Raw genomic sequence first — 17,981 nt, 5'->3', positions numbered from 1 at the left:
GGTCTGATAGCCTTCAGGGTGAACAAAGAAAGTTAGTTTTGCCCCTTTGATATTTTGATCACATTGGTCAGGTTTTATGTAGATAGAGAAGAAGCCCCTTCCAAATGCTTTCTGATTGTGAATGGCCTTTAATTCAAAATATTCTTTATACAAGTAGTCAATTTTGGAGTGAAATTTCCTTAGCTCCTTCACTGGATTTTAGTGAATGTTCTTACTGTATCTATCGAAATAATCATATGATACTTGTTTTAAATTCTGCTTATGTAGTGAATCACATTTCTTGATTTGCATATGTTAATCCATCTTTGTATCCCTGGGAGGAAATTCACTTGTCATGGTAAACTATACTTTTCATGTGATCTTGGGTTTGTTTTGCTAGTGTTTTCTTGATTGTTTTTGGATAGATGTTAATCAGGCCTGTAGTTATCTTTTTGTTGTTGTTGTATTCATTCCTGGCTTTGGTATTAGGTTGGTATTGACTTCATTAAATGAATTAGAGAGGATTTCCTCTTTCTAATCTTATGTAACAGTCTCAGTAGGACAGGTACCAGTTCTTCTTTGTATGTCTGGTAAGAATCACTATGATCTGGTTTTTGGCTTTTTGAGGAGGAAGCATATGTTTTATTGCTAATTTATTCTCACTACTTGTTGGTATGTTTAGAATTTCTATTTTTCTCCAACTCAGCTTGGGAGGTTGTGTGATTGCAGGAATTTATTTTCTCTAGAATTTTTATTTTTTATTTATTTTTTTTACATTAATCACTTGTGCAGTCTCAACTGCCATTATCCTGTTTAATCAGTTATAAGATGTATAATTTTTCACATATAAATATTCCCAAAATTGGGATACTACTGACCCAACAGTACTTGTGATGTAATTAGACACTGTATCTTAAGAAGAAAGGATCAACATCTTAGCAACACATCACGCCAACAAAAGCTTTAGTCCAGTAGCAGGGAGAGGGTACTGTGAGGTCAGCCTACCAGCACTTCAGATATACAGATCTTATCCTGACGACAAGAGCTGCAGCTTACATGGTAAGCCTGGAATGCTACAGTTAATAGGTGGTTTGGCTAGTAGCAAATTATAACGTAGCATCTGTCCAGTGTTTCACAGTACCAAAATTCACCAAATCTGCATCCTCTATTTCTTTGAAACATTGTTAAATATTAGTATCTGTTTTCAAGTGTGAGTCCAGCAGCTACGGTGATGTCATCATTACTACTGAATATCCCACTTTCATTTGCCTTCATTGATGTCACTGTCGCTGTCACTGCTGCTGTCACTATCACTGTCACTGGTCCATGCAGTTAGGTTTTCTAGGGCTTCCTTTTGTTCCTGGCTGATGGCAAAGTCAGTCATTACTCTCTGGAAAAGGCTCTCGCAAATAGGTAAGCTGAAAGCACTCGCCAGTTTTACCACTTCTATGGCCTGGGCAGGGCTATTGGACACTTTTGCACTGTCCATGAACTCATTCAGCAACTCATTTCTAGGGATCTTATTATGCTTCCTGAAAAGCCCCAACATTTTCCATGCTTCATGGGTTCTCCCAGCCCTTAAAAAGAGGACAGCTATACAGTTGAGAGGGATGGCTGGCCAATCTGGAGCAGTCTGTCTGCCATCTTGGCTTTCATAAGCAGATTTGATGTCAGCGGCACAGTCAGCAAACTCCTCCAGAAGCTCTGGTGGATGCTTATCCCTTGCCATAAGAATCAGAATCTCTTCCTTCAGGTCATTGTGGAAAGTATGACCACATTCTTTACTATCTTTCCAAATCCGAGGAATCACTTCTAGCCGATTGGCCACATCCAATGCTTGGAGAAGATCTACCAATGTTTGGGAGTGGGGAAAGAAAACTGAAGGTATCAGGTGATGTCACTTCAAGGTGACATCAATTTGTTCCATTAGACAAATTAAAGTGAAGAACTTGGAATAATAGAAATGACGGCGATAATCAGGTCCCATAAATTTCCGGTTATCTCCAGTGTTTAAAAGGCCATGTACTTGGTAAGCAAGTTCCAGATCTCTGAGAGATGAGCAAACTCTCATGGCTGACTGAAAAAACATACCATCAACCAGATCCTTTGGAGAAAATTTCTTTCCCATTAATTCATTCATTATATCATAGATGATCAGGGATGATCCTTTTGAAATGTTTTCATGTTGATAAAATAGCTGAATAATATGGTGATATGTTGCAAGCGAGGGTTCTATTCCAATGGCTTTCATTTCTCGTAAGGTCTGTATTGCTGGCAATCTTGCAAGTACATGAAATCTTCGGAGACATTTCAAAATGGTATTAAAAGTCTGTAGATTTGGTTTCACCTTCTGTGCAACCATTTGTTTCAGTAGCTCCAGTGTTTTATTCCATTTTTCCTCAAAACCCGCATTCAGCCCCAACATTGTTGCTTCAATCAATGCACTGAATGTGTATACATCAGCATGGAGTCTGTTGTTTAATAATTCAGTGTACAAGTTTAATGCCGGCTCATAAGCTCGATGTTTCACCATCCCTCGGATCACTGTGCAGTAGGAATGTGAATTTTTCTCTGGCATCAATGTAAAGATTCTCAGCATTGTTTTTTGCGCTCCATGTAGCTCCAATCTGATGACCAGCCTTCTTCCTAAATTTCTTGTTACTTTCCTCTTCCAATTCCTCTGACGGTTCAGTTTGCTGAAAAGGATAATCAGTGGAGGGCTCGTGGTCACCATAGTAACACAGTAAATCCAAGAGATTATTTGTTGTTTCAAGAGAGACAGTGGTTCCTGCTTGCAAAAGCTGATCAAACAGGTCCACAGAGGATTTGACTTTTTTGAGCTTGATTCGTTCCTTTAGGGCAGCTTCACTTACTTCTTCGATCTGAGGTTCAAAGCACTCAGGCATTAAACACGGTATATGTGGTTCAGCTATGTCCTTTTGAAAATATTTGGGATGTGAATTAATAATAAACTTTGCTGCATTCTCCCCAGACTTCTTTGCCAGTAAAAATGAACGAGATTCCACAGAAGATGCTGGAATAAGGTAGGGATCATCTTGAAATGCATAAGGTGCAGCTGTGGTGTCCCTGTTTACTGCGGAAGCAAGTGCCTAAAGAACGGCCACTTTATCCCAAGATTTCTTTCTTGGAATAACCACTTCTTCAATCCTTGTTACATCAGTTCCTTCAACTTTTGGGAGGGTTGTACTTCCAGAATAAAATCTGAAACTTTATATTCGTTCACAAAGTCCTGCATGTTGACCCTTTAATGACAGGTAAAGCCTGCTGTGGATCCTGAAGCAAACTGAACCAGTCACCGCCATCTTTCGTTTCCTCTAGAATTTTTAGATTGTGTTCACAGAGGTGTTCATAGTAGTCTCAGAAGATCTTTTGCATTTCTATGATATCATGATATAATGTCTCCTTTTACATTTCTGATTGACCTTATTTCAATCATTTTCTTCTTTTCTCAGTTAATCTACCCAGTGGTCTATCAATTCTTTTCTTTTCTTTTTATTTTTTTTTTTTGTGTGGTATATCAGTTTTATTTGTCTTTTCAAAGAATCAAATTTTTGTTTTCTTGATCCTTTATATTGTTCTTTTTTGTTTCAATTTTATTTAGTTCTCCTCTGATTTTTTGTTATTTCTTGTCTTCTACCAGCTTGGGGTTTAGTTTGTTTTTATTTTTCTAGAACCCCAATGTGTGACATTAGGTTATTAATTTGTGATATTTCTGTCTTTTATTTATTTATTTTTGGGGGAGACAGAGTCGCAGGCTCTCACACTGGGTAGAGTGCTGTGACATCACAGCTCACAGCAACCTCAAACACTTGGGTTTAAGTGATTATCTTGCCTCAGCCTCCAAAGTAGTTGGGACTACAGGCAACCACCACAATGGCCACTGTTTTTTTGTTGCAGTTGTCATTGTTGTTTGGCAGGCCTGGCTGGATTCAAACCTGCCAGCTTTGGTGTATGTGGCTGGCACTCTAGCCGTTGAGCTACAGACATCAAGCCTATGATATTTCTGTGTTTTAATCGGAAGTATTTAGTGCTATAAACTTCTCTCTTAGCTCTGCTTTTAACTTACCCCAGAGATTTTGTTAGTTCGTCTTTTAATTTAAAAAAATGTTTTTTAAATTTTGCACCTTCATTTCATTGTTGATCTCAAAGTTAACTTAGTATTATGCCTTTTAATTTGCATGTATTTGTATGGTTTTGAAAATTTCTTTTAGAATTGATTTCTAGTTTTATTCCACTGTAGTCTGAGACAATTCATAGTATTATTTTGATTTTTATCAATTTTTTGATACTTGTTTAGTGGCCTAACATATGATCTATCTTGGATAATGATGTCCCATGTTCTTATGAGAAGAACATAAATCTATACTTTGGGAGTAAAATATTCTGTAAATGTCTGTTAAGTACACTTGTTCTAGAGTCCTGTCTTATTCAGTGTTTCTTTGCTGTCCAGTTTTGTCATTGGAGTGTTGAAGTGCCCCACTATTAATATGTTGTTTGTTTCTTTTCTTAGATCAAGTGGTATTTCTTTTATGAATCTGGGACTCTGGTGTTAGGTGCATGTATATTTAGGATTGTTAGATCTAATTGTTGAATTGATCCCTATATCATTATATAATGGCTATCTTTGTCTTTTTTTTTTTTTTTTACAGTTATTCAGTTATTGATTTCAAATCTGTTTTATCTGATCTAAGAGTAGCTACTCCTGCTCACTTTTTTTTTTTTTTGAGACAAAGTCTCACTCTATCACCCTGGGTAGGTGTCATGGCATTATAGCATTAGCAACCTCAAACTTTTGCACTTGAGAAATCCTCCTGACTCAGCCCCCTGAGTAGCTGGGATTACCAGCACCCACCACAATTCCTGGCCATTTGTTTTATTTCTTTATAGACAGGGTCTCACTTTTGCTCAGGCTGGTTTCAAAGCCCTGAGCTCAAGCAGTCCACCCGCTTTGGCCTCCCAGAATGTTAAGATTACAGGTGTGAGCTATCACACCGGGCCTCCTGCTCACTTTTGATTTCCATAGCATGGGATATTTTTTTCTCATGCTTTAACCTTGAGTTTATGAGAATCTTTATGAGTTAAATGGTTTTCTTGGAGACATTGGATATTAGGGTTGTGTTTTTTATCTATTCTACTAATCTGTATTGTAGGGGTCATAGCAAAACCTGTCCTTTTCCCTTGATCTGGTTCCCTGAAAGATCAACTCACAATTATGGTAGATTAATAATGAGAGAGGATAGCCAAGAAGGGTGAGGTCTACAAGAACAGGTCTTCTCAAGGAGACCACAAAGATACACATGCAGGGTCCTCTCCGTGGTGACTCAGCTCTTGGAAATTGTAAACTTAACTTCCTGAAACTTGGAAATTTCTGAGTTCTGTGAAATCCTGTAGTTCTGTAGGGGTGGGAATAGCATCCCCCGCTTGATTCAAACTAGCCAATGAGAAGGGTACCCATGGGGTGGAACTTTTTGACTGTCAATAAAAAGAGAAAGACCAAGGCAGTCGGGGAGCACAGCCTTTTGAAATTCTTCTATGCCGTAAGCTCCCAGCTGGTGAATAAAGCCCTTCCTCTTATAAATGTGGTGTTTGGGTGCTCCTTCTCTCTGTTGGGCCTTGTCTTCCTGCAACATTTTTGGTTCCCTGACCGGGAAGTAAGATCCCCCGGAGAGAACACGCACCTGGTAGTTGCTGCCAATCCTTTGGACACCCACGTGGGGGCCCCTGATCAGCCTGGGTGACGTGAACCACTGAGCACTCCAGGGAGGCAGTTTGGCCTCCCTGTGTAGACGCCTTAACTAAGCTGAGAAAGGACCCCATTGGCAGGTCTTCAAGGAGTCAAACACCAGGAGGAACTGACATGCGGGAACGGGTACTTACACAGGGAGAAGTGTAAGGCAAGGTATGATCGATCTGGAGGTCCCATTACAGTTTTAGTGGAAAAGGAGCCTGATCAACTCCTTGGGCATTAGATTGTTGACAGGTCTGTTGAGAGGTATGTGAGAGTGTGTGGATGTGGTGTGACTGAAAGAACTTCAAGGGTGGAGTTGGACCTCCCTTCACAGGGCCTAGGGGAGTGTTGGTTTGCCTCCTATGGCTAAGTAGCAGCTTGAGTGGGAAATCGAAGCTGTCCAGGTTAAGAATTGGGTTGGAGGGGGGGAGGAGACAAGATGGCTGACTGAAGCCAGCTTTCCACAGAGGCTCCCGTCCAGTAGGAGAGTTTAAGGACAAAAATTCAGCAAGTAACCTGGTGGATTTGAGCTGCACTAAGAGAGAAGGTTGAAGAACGCACATCAACCCCACTGAGGCGAGCTGCGACCACAAGGATACAAACAAAAGGTACAAAATCCATCACCAAGCAGCTGGGAGTCCCCTCCCCCATGAGAACGGCTCAGAGAGCCCCACAAACAATGGGGAAGAGTTTAAAGGTCCTCCCACTACACACCACGGGAGAGACCCTCTAAAAACTTGACCTACCTCCCCTACTAGGGTGTCACGGCGTCCTCCTGCCAGGCATAAAACTGTATAAACTGTATATAGTCTCTACCTGGAATTCTGAACTCCCAGCACTCCCCTTCACTCACAGTGAGGTCTGGAGACCAGTCCTGGTCAGCAGAGAGGGTACTGCACCAGAGTGGCAGTTCCCTGAGGCACAGTGTGACAGCTGTCTTCTGGTGACAATACGGCCAGGCATAAAACTGTGTAAAGCTGTGTGTGTTCTCTGCCTGCAACCCCAGGCTCCCAGCGTTCTGCGTGCTCCCCTCTGCTCTCCCTCCAAGGTCTAGAGGCCTGTCCCCCAGGGGTTCAGACCCTTAGGCGATTGCTCAAGGGGTGTAGACAGTGCTGGGCTGCAGCTGGTCAGTGCAGACTCTGGGGTACAGGAGCAGAGAGAGGATGGTTGGCCGGAAGGGAGCTACACGGGAGCAGCAGTTGCCTGAGCCATAAAGCAGCAGCCCTCTTTTGCTAGCAATATGGTTCACTACCAAATATTCTGAAGCCACACCCCCTGTCTCCCTGGGCAACCAGAGACTGTGAGTATAGGATTTGCCTTAGGCAACTCCAACTTGCAAACGGGGGAAACTCCCAGGGTGGGGCTGACCCAGAGGTCTGCTATACTAAACCTAAGATGCACCTGGACCTCAGGGGATCATCAGCCTATAGACAATACAAGAGCAAAGACAAGCTAATTTGGAACTCAATTCAGCTTCTCTTCTGCAGGGGAACCGCAGAGTTGTTCTATTCTGTTCTGTCAGTAACATTAATCAGGGGCGAGTCTGGACCTGAGTGAAAAGCCCCCAACCTTCATCAAGCGCCCGAGGTTGTCAGGCCTCACCTCCTTCTGCTAGAGAGAAGCAGAACACAGTGGCCTGGCAGACTTCCTTGTGATTCAGGCAGGTACAAACTCCTGGAGTACCGATTCACTACAGGCAATTGGGTCAGCCAACTGCAGGGCTATCAGTGACTGGGTGTGACAGCGGTGCAAGGTGGAGAAGGAGGCATCAACCTTCCCAGACTGATCTATTGGCTGGGTGGCTCCTCCTGAGTCCACGCAGCACTGGAGCAAGCCACACCAGAGTAGTCACCAGACCCCTGTGATCCAGTTCCCACAGACCTCTTAAACTCTCACCTGAGACAGGTGCAGACTGAGAGAACTGATTTGGACTTTTTGAACTGAACCAATCACCTGAGGACAAATCAGGTGGCGCCCTGGGTGCACCGTGGTAGGAAGGTTTGACTTTCCTTTTCCAATTGTTTGCTGGTGGGGGGGTGGGGTGACTTAATTGCTGATATTTCTCCACAGCTGAGACTTCAATATAGAGTATCTGTTTCACTAGGGTGGAACAGAAACCAACTGAAAACAAGACAGAACCAGTTAGCCCCACCACACCAGACAGGGTCTCAGTTTCTCATTCCACAACACTGTACAGGCCCTCAACAAAGCCCCAGGGGGAAAAAATCAAAGGGAGTAGTAAAACAACCATGGGGCGGAATCAGCAGAAAAAGTCTAGTAACATGAATAACCAGAATAGATCAAACCCCCCCCCCAAGGAAAGATATGGCAGATGTAATTGAAGATCCTATTCATAAACAACTGGCTGAGATATCAGAAATCGAATTCAGAATTTGGATTGCAGACAAGATTAACAAAGTGGAATTGGGAATTCGAGGAGAAAATCAAAAGTTGTCTCAAGAATTTAAGACAAAACCACCAAAGACTTAGACACACTGAAGCAAGAATTTGCAGCCCTCAAAGATATGAAAAATACAGTAGAATCCCTCAGCAACAGAATGGAGCAAGCAGAAAAAAAAATTTCTGACATTAAAGATAAAGCCTTTATACGCTCCCAAACTCTCAAAGAGGAAGAGAAATGGAGAGCAAAAATGGATCATTCTCTCCGAGAGCTCTGGGATAATTCAAAGAAAGTGAATATCCGAAATTTGGAGTTCCAGAAACAGATGAAGTGGCCTCGCTGGGCAAAGAGGCCCTTCTGCATGAAATTATGAAAGAGAATTTTCCAGACATACCAAGAGATTCTGAAATTCAGATGGGAGAGAGCTTCAGAACCCCAGCATGACTCAACTCCAATAAGACATCCCCCAAGCGTATCATAATTAACTTCACTAAAGTTAATATGAAGGAGAAAATCCTCAAAGCTGCCAGGAGAAAGAAAACCATTACCTTGAAAGGGAAGAATATTAGAATGACTGCAGATCTCTCTGCTGAAACTTTTTAAGCCAGAAGAAGGTGGTCACTGACTTTTAATCTCCTAAAGCAAAATAACTTTCAATCCCGAATCTTTTATCCAGCTAAACTGAGTTTCATTTATGACAGAGAAATTAAATACTTGAATGACAGTCATATGTTGAAGAAATTTGCCATAACAAAACCAGCTCTTCACGATATTCTCAGACCTATCTTCCATAATGCCTAACCCAATCCTATAGCACAAAAGTAAACTCACTCAGAAACTTCGGATCAAACTCCAATTTCCACACTGGCAAAAGGATTAAAAGTGCCCACTGGACTTTTGAAAAACTCGATACCCAAAACTTCACCAGACTTATCAATATTCTCCATTAATGTGAACGGCTTAAACTGTCCTCTAAAGAGGCATAGGTTAGCTGACTGGATACAAAAACTCAGGCCAGATATTTGTTGCATACAAGAGTCACATCTTAACCTAAAAGACAAATACAGACTCAGGGTGAAAGGATGATCATCCATATTTCAGGCAAATGGTAATCAGAAAAAAGCAGGTGTTGCAATTTTATTTGCAGATACAATAGGCTTTAAATCAACAAAAGTAAGGAAGGACAAGAATGGTCACTTCATATTTGTTAAGGGTAATACTCAATATGATGAGATATCAATTATTAATATCTATGCACCCAACCAGAATGCATCTCAATTTATAAGAGAAAATCTAACAGACATGAGCAACTTTATTTCCTCCAGCTCCAAAATAGTCAGAGATTTCAACACTTCTTTGGCAGTGTTGGATTGATCCTCCAAAAGAAGCTGAGCAAAGAAATCTTAGATTTAAACCTAACCATCCAACATTTGGATTTAGCAGACATCTACAAAACATTTCATCCCAACAAAACTGAATACGCATACTTCTCATCAGCCCATGGAACTTACTCCAAAATCAATCACATCTTAGGTCACAAGTCTAACCTCAGTAATTTAAAGGAATAGAAATTATTCAATGCTTCTTCTCGGACCACCATGGAATAAAACTTGAGCTGAGTAACAACAGGAATCTGCATACTGATACAAAAACATTGAAGTTAAATAGCCTTATGTTGAATGATAGCTGGATCAGAGATGAGATTAAGAAAGAAATCGCCGGGCAGCGCCTGTGGCTCAGTCGCTAGGACGCCGGCCCCATATAACGAGGGTGGCAGGTTCAAACCCGGCCCTGGCCAAACTGCAACCAAAAAATAGCTGGGCATTGTGGCCGGCGCCTGTAGTCCCACCTACTCGGGAGGCTGAGGAAAGGGAATTGCTTAAGCCCAGAAGTTGGAGGTTGCTGTGAGCTGTGTGAAGCCACGGCACTCTATGGAGGGCCATAAAGTGAGACTCTGTCTCTACAAAAAAAAAAAAAAAAAAAAAAAAAAAATGAAAGTAATCGCCAATTTTTTGGAATGAAACAACGATGAAGACACGAACTATCAGAACCTCCGGGACACCGCAAAAGCAGTTCTAAGATGGAAATTTATAGCACTGCAAGCCTTCCTCAAGAGAACAGAAAGAGAGGCAACTTAATGGGACATCTCAAGTAACTGGAAAAGGAAGAACATTGCAACCCAAACCCAGTAGAAGAAAAGAAATAACCAAAATTAGAGCAGAATTAAATGAAATTGAAAACAAAAGGATGATACAACAGATAAATAATTCAAAAAGCTGGTTTTTCGAAAAGGTCAATAAAATAGATAAACCTTTGGCCAGCCTAATCAGGAAAAAAAAGAGTAAAATCTCTAATTTCATCAATCAGAAACAGCAAAGATGAAACAGACTCCTTAGAAATCAAAAAAAATCCCTAATGAATATTGCAAGAAACTGTATTCTCAGAAACATGAAAATCTGAAGGAGATTGACCGATACTTGTAAGCACGTCACATTCCAAGACTTAGCCAGAATCAAGTGGAAATGTTGAACAGGCCCATATCAAGTTCGGAAATAGTATCAACCACACAAAACCTCCCTAAAAAGACAAGCCCGGGGCCAGATGGTTTCATGTCAGAATTCTACCAAACTTTTAAAGAGGAATTAGTACCTATATTACTCAACCTCTTCCAAAACGTAGAAAAAGAAGGAAGACTACCTAACACGTTCTATGAAGCAAACATCACCCTGATCCCCAAACCAGGAAAAGACCCAACAAGAAAAGAAAATTACAGACCGATATCACTAATGAATATGGATGCAAAAATATTCAGCAAGATCCTAACAAACAGAATCCAACAACACATCAAACAAATTATACATCATGACCAAGTTGGTTTTATCCCAGGGTCTCAAGCCTGGTTCAATATACGTAAATCTATAAATGTAATCCAGCACATAAATAAATTAAAAAACAAAGACCATATGATTCTCTCAATGGATGCAGAAAAAGCTTTTGATAATATCCAGCATCCCTTCATGACCAGAACACTTAAGAAAGTCTGTATAGAAGGGACATTTCTTAAACTGAGAGACCATCTACAGCAAACCCACAGCCAATATCATATTGAATGCAGGTAAATTGGAATCATTTCCACTCAGATCAGGAATCAGACAAGGCTGCCCATTGTGTCCATTGCTTTTAAACATTGTAATGGAAGTTTTAGCCACCACAATTAGGGAAGAAAAGGCGATCAAGGGTATCCATATAGGGTCAGAAGAGATCAAACTTTTGCTCTTCACAGATGATATGATAGTATATCTGGAAAACACTAGGGACTCTGCTACAAAACTCTTAGAAGTGATCAAGGAATATAGCAGCGTCTCAGGCTTCAAAATCAACATTCATAAATCGGTAGCCTTTATACATACCAACAATAGTCAAGTTGAAAAAACAGTTAAGGACTCTATCCCATTCACAGTAGTCCCAAAGAAGATGAAATATTTGGGAATTTATCTAACAAAGGATGTGAAAGATCTCTATAAAGAGAACTATGAAACTCTAAGAAAAGAAATAGCCAAAAATATTAACAAATGGAAAAATATACCATGCTCACGGCTGGGAAGAATCAACATAGTTAAAATGTCCATACTTCCCAAAGCAACATAAAATTTCAATGCAATCCCTATTAAAGCTCTACTGTCATACTTTAAAGATCTGGAAAAAACAATACTTCGTTTTATATGGAATCAGAAAAAACCTCGAATAGCCAAGACATTACTCAGAAATAAAAACAAAGCAGGAGGAATTACGCTACCAGACCTCAGACTACACTACAAATCAACAGTGATCAAAACAGCATGGTATTGGCACAAAAACAAAGAAGTAGATGTCTGGAAAAGAACAGAGAACCAAGAGATGAACCCAGCTACTTACCGTTATTTAATCTTTGACAAGCCAATTAAAAATATTCAGTGGGGAAAAGGTTTCCTATTTAACAAATGGTGCTGGGTGAACTGGCTGGCAACCTGTAGAAGACTGAAACTGGACCCACACCTTTCACCATTAACTAAGATTGACTCTCACTGGATCAAAGATTTAAACTTAAGACATGAAACTATAAAGATACTAGAGGAGAGTGCAGGGAAAACCCTTGAAGATATAGGTCTGGGCGAGTATTTTATGAGGAGGACCCCCCGGGCAATTGAAGCAGCTTCAAAAATACACTACTGGGACTTGATCAAACAAAAAAGCTTCTGCACAGCCAAGAACACAGTAAGTAAGGCAAGCAAACAGCCCTCAGAATGGGAGAAGATATTTGCAGGTTATGTCTCCGACAAAGATTTAACAACCAGAATCCACAGAGAACTCAAACACATTATCAAGAATAGAACAAGGGATCCCATCGCAGGCTGGGCAAGGGATTTGAAGAGAAACTTCTCTGAAGAAGACAGGCGTGCGGCCTTCAGACATATGAAAAAATGCTCATCATATTTAATCATCAGAGAAATGCAAATCAAAACTACTTTGAGATACCATCTAACTCCAGTGAGACTAGCCTATATCACAAAATCCCAAGACCAGAGATGTTGGCGCCGATGTGGAGAAAAGGGAATATTTTTGCACTGCTGGTAGGAATGCAAATTAATACATTCCTTTTGGAAAGAGATATGGAGAACACTTAGCGATCTAAAAATAGATCTGCAATTCGATCCTGTAATCCCTCTACTGGGCATATACCCAGAAGACCAAAAATCACATCATAACAAAGATATTTGTACCAGAATGTTTATTGCAGCCCAATTCATATTTGCTAAGTCATGGAAGAAGCCCAAGTAACCCATCGATCCACGAGTGGATTAATAAATTGTGGTATATGTACACCATGGAATGTTATGGAGCCTTAAAGAAAGATGGAGACTTTACCTCTTTCATGTTTACATGGATGGAGCTAGAACATATTCTTCTTAGTAAAGTATCTCAAGAATGGAAGAAAAAGTACTCAATGTACTCAGCCCTACTATGAAACTAATTTAGGGTTTTCACATGAAAGCTATAACCCAGTTACAACCTAAGAATAGGGGGAAGGAGGATAGGGAGAGGAGGGAGGAGGGAGGGGAGAGGTGGGTAGAGGGAAGGGTATTGGTGGGATTACACCAGTGGTGCATCTTACAAGGGTATATGTGAAACTTGGTAAATGGTCTGTGAAGCTAGTGAATGATGCCCCATGATTATATTGATGTACACAGCTATGATTTAATAAAAGAAAAAAGAACTGGGTTGGAATTGTGTGCATGTGAGTGCTTTGAGAACGACCGAGATGGGTAACAATAGGTGGGGTTCACCCCCCCTCCATTCATGGGGTGAAACAAATGTGTGAGTGTGCCTTTCTTTCCTGCTCCAACTTTGCCTCCTGGCTATTATGAGAGAAACTGGAAGTTCCAGGTTTTCTGCTTTCTGTCTTTGGTGGTGACTTGAACAATCTTCCTGACTTGGCCATGTGGGACTTGGGGGGGGGTGGTATGAAAAGACATTAGAAAGAATGTTGTTGTAGTTTTGTTACCGGAATTTCTTCAGTGAGTGTTTGGTCTCAGTAATTTGAGAATTGTGCCAGCGGGCCACAGATCAGTGATAAAATGGCATTTTGTTGGACTGAGGGGCACGCAGTGAGAGTGGAGAGTGCCAGAGCTATTGGCAGAGGGGTTGTGCCTTGAAAAGTGTTGTGGTTTAGGCAGTCCAGTGAGCTCTGGATGGCCCTTGGAAATATGGGGAAGAGAGTGTAAATTTCATGCTGAATGAGGCTGTATCCATATAAGCAACAGGTTTCCAAGGTGAACAGCCTCTGGAAGTGGGGAGGAGGCCCAGATTGGAAGTTCCCTGCATAAGTCCTTTTTCTAGGGGTAAATCATTATCTCTGAGAGATATTTTGTCCAGGACTTGGTAGATGGAAAAATAACTTTACAAACTGAAAGGGTGTTCTAGCAAATGAATCAATGCAGCGCCTCACCCTGGACAAGGTTATTAGGTCTTTGTTGCAGTTTTTGTCTGGAGAGGGGATTAAGGTGTGTGCTCCTTAGGGTGGAGCCTTCCAAAAGATTTCGGCTGCTTTGTTTATGACATTGCTGAGGCTCGGAGGGTTTGTGCCTGGAGATGGGAGTCTGATGTCTAAGCTCACCTGCGCCTGAAAAATGGGGGTTCCCTTTCCAGAGTGGGAAAATCCTGTATCAATCTTATATCTCATAAAATGTCTCTCATTTGTAAAATGTAATAATTTGGTTGTTTAAATTGTTGTGGAAACTGAATCTTTGTCAAAGAATAAGATTCTTGCCTTTTAAACCTTCTAGTTATCAGTTTGGCCGAGTGAATGGGTGACTTCATGGTAAACTGGGATCCTGTTTTGTGGGAAGTGAGTTTTTGAGTAAGAGAAATTAAACAGAAAGGAGAATGGCATTGTGTAAAGAAAGAATCTTGTGTGATAAAATTAGCACTGAAAACAGAATGGTTGTATAAGAAAGTGAAAGGCAGGGCAAAAGTTAAAGACAGTTTAGCATGTTTGTAAATGGTCTGTGTAGGTTAAATGAAGCTCATAAAAGAGAATTTGTGAAAGAATTTACATATGATCCAGTTGACTATTTATTTCCTTTAAAATCTTTTGGCTTGTAATTTTCTTTAAACAAATGTTTTAGGCCTTTGATATTTGACAAAACTTTCAAAATAAAAACTCTAAATCTGGGGCTTGGAGCCCACAGGGCAGTGGTTGCAACGCTGGCCACATGCACTGAGACTGGTGGGTTCAAACTTGGCCAAGGCCAACAGCAAAAAAACCCCCACAACTTTAAATTTAGTCTTCTTGAAATATTAAGACCACTGAAAGTCATGGGAAAACAAATTAAACTTATTTGATTTATTCAAAATATATAGGAAACATTGTCAAATATGAAATGGTGATTAATTTTATGTAGGTTATGGTTATATATATGTTCCAATATTATAAAGCATTGGTCTGTCCTAATGTATAAGACATTGGTCTGTCCTAACATATATTGTTGGTAATAATTTCAATTCATCTAAAAAAGAAAGTATTTTTTATGTAACTGGCTGAGTCCAAAGTTTATCCTAAAAAGAAAAAAAAAATATTAAGAGAGGCTGACAAATTCTCTCAAATTCAAATTCCTGATGTCTTTGGAAATTGAATACCGCCAGACTAAAAAGCAGATTTTTAGAACGTTCATTGGAAAGTTAACATGTCTATGAGTATTGCTAACCTAACTCAACAGAATAGAAATCGGTTAAGCGGATCTGGGCTAGTTTGTAATGGCTTTTTGGTCAAAATATTGTTGATTCTTTCTGTGTTCTGTTTTCCAGAAGTCAAGAAATAATTTTCTGTCTTTTGAGCTATTTGTAGTTTTTCAAGCAATTTGTGTACTTATGAGCAGAGTTTGAAACATCTATTTTTCTCTCTCCTTGTTTTCTCCGGAATTTGCAAGCCATTTGTATGTATTCTTAATTTCTGACAATACAGTTATTTTCATAAGTTCAATAAGAATCTGTTTTGTTCTATATGACATGATGAAGGCACTCATTATTTTACCAAGGCTTTGGCTGGAATAGCATTTCCAGAGGTGTCCAGACTGCATTAAAGAATTAAGGTTGACTTTATAAGGCCAATAAAAAAAGCCCTTTGGAAAATGGCCAGATACCCATCAGTAACATTTCCTGATCTCTGGTAAGTAATGAAGGTCGCTTGCTGATGGATCCAGGAATCGAAATGTGCTTGGGGACCTCAAGAGAAGAGGGATTTACCCAATACATACAGGTATCTAATGGCACAGATAAAACTTGGGCTTTGAAAGGCTTTCAAAAAGTCCAGCCTGACATTCCTTATAAAAGGTTCCAGCAAAGCCAATTTTAAAGGAAAGAAGAGCCTAGATGGCTAATAATTAATTATTCTTACTGCACTTTATGGAAATAATCAGACTCCATATACTGAAGGTACAGTTTATTTTGGCAAATAAGTTAGTTCTACTATAATTTGCCTTTAGTAAAGAGAGAAATTGGAGAGAGAAAAATAGTTTAAAAGGAGAAAAAAGAGGCTGTGGTCCACCTGTGTTTAGATCCCAGCCTTGTCTGTACTGTCAACTTACAAAATGAGACATACTCTGTTGAATCTACTGTCAGCAGAAGCCAAGCGGCCCATTTGTCTGGACTTAAAAGATGTATCTTTCAGTATAAGGCTGGCTCTGGGAAGCCAGAGGCTGTTTTCTTTCCAGTGGGAGAGACCAGACATGGAAACAGTGCACATGGACCAGGTTGCCACAGGGGTTCAAAACACCCACGATTTTTGGAGAAGCGCTGGCTTGTGACCTCCAGAAATTCCCAGCTGAGGAATTAGAATGTGTGCTGTTCCAATATGTTGATGACCTCCTTTCAGGACACCCTACCCAGGAGGGCTGCGCCCAAGGCATGGACTATCTTTTATGACATCTAGAGGTATGTGGCTATAAAGTATCCAAATGGAAGGCCCAGATTTGCCGGCAGAAAATACGTTATCTAAGATTTACTGTCAAGCAGGGGTAGAGGTATCTAGGCACAAAATGGAGGCAGGTCATTAATTGCCTCCTCAGCACCATGAGCCAAAATCAGGTTTGGAAGTTCTTAGGCCCGGTCGGCTTCTGTCATATTTGAATCCCCAACATTGTTGTCTTAGCTAAGCCCTTGTATGACGCAACTAAAGAAGAGAAGGAAGAGCCCTTGGAGTGGGAAGGAGAACAGGAATGTGCCTTCTCCCAGCTAAAGGTGAGGCTGATGGCTGCACCTGCATTGGGACTGCCAGACTTGGCCAAACCCTTTACTCTGTATGTCTCAGAGAGATAAAATGGCTGTGGGTGTGTTAACCCAGCTGGTTGGGTCCTGGCCAAGGCCTGTAGCTTACCTCTCTAAGCAGTTGGATGGAGTGGTAAAAGGATGGTCACCATGCTTACGGGCTCTACCCGCTACTGCTCTCCTTGTGCAAGAAGCTGACAAGCTGACTCTAGGACAGGATCTGAGTGAAAGTACCCCACTCTGTGGTCAATTTAATGGACACTAAGGGACATTTTTGGCTAATGCAACACTCTGAAACAAGCCACGCTCCTTCCAGTCAGTGAAAGAGAGACTGAGCATAACTGTACGGAAGTTATAGATAATGTGTACTCTAGCAGACCTGACTTGCGTGACCAGCCCTGGACAGATGCAGATTGGGACTTGTATGCAGATGGAAGCAGTTACATGACGGTGCAAGGTGAGTGGAGGGCTGGGTATGCAGTGGTTACCTTAACAGAGACTAAGCCCCTACCCCAAGGAACATTGGCTCAGAAGGCTGAGTTCATTGCCTTGACTGGAGCCTTAGAACTAAGTCAAGGGAAAAATTTGAATGCTTTTCTGACTCTCCAAGTACGCAGGGCATTGTACAAGGAGAAGGGACTATTAAATTCTGGGAAAAAAGGACATTATGTATCAGTAAGAAATGCTCCAATCGCGAGAGGCAGTATGGAATCCCCAAAAAGTGGCAGTTATGCACTGTTGTGGACATCAAAGAAATGCTTCCATCATCACTAAAGGGACACTGGGGTTAGTACTGAGGCAAAAAGGGCTGCCTCCCAGCCATACCAGGTGTCGCAAGTGGCTCCCCTCATCCCATGGGTCCCGGAACTCACTCTATCTACTCCAGGGAGGAGAGGGAATGTTTGGCAGCAGAAGGGAGCCAGGAAGCAGAGGGACAATGAATAAAGATGCCAGATGGACAAGTAGCAGTCCCCCAGATTCTAGGAGCCACCGTGGTGACAAGAGTGTTTGATAAAGTTGCTAGGCCAGTACTTCTACATCTCCCACCTG

General features: G+C 41.0%; 1 pseudogene; it reads right to left on the bottom strand.

Moving 5' to 3' along the window:
* Positions 1 to 907: 907 nt before the first annotated feature.
* LOC128579585 (pentatricopeptide repeat domain-containing protein 3, mitochondrial-like) lies at positions 908 to 2,764 on the bottom strand (annotated as a pseudogene).
* Between the last annotated feature and the right edge of the window lie 15,217 nt (positions 2,765 to 17,981).

The sequence above is a fragment of the Nycticebus coucang genome, unplaced genomic scaffold (assembly GCF_027406575.1).
Source record: "Nycticebus coucang isolate mNycCou1 unplaced genomic scaffold, mNycCou1.pri scaffold_69, whole genome shotgun sequence".
Classification (NCBI taxonomy): domain Eukaryota; kingdom Metazoa; phylum Chordata; class Mammalia; order Primates; family Lorisidae; genus Nycticebus; species Nycticebus coucang.
Note: the sequence above shows the minus strand (reverse complement) of the source record. Positions and strands in the feature narration are given on the sequence as shown.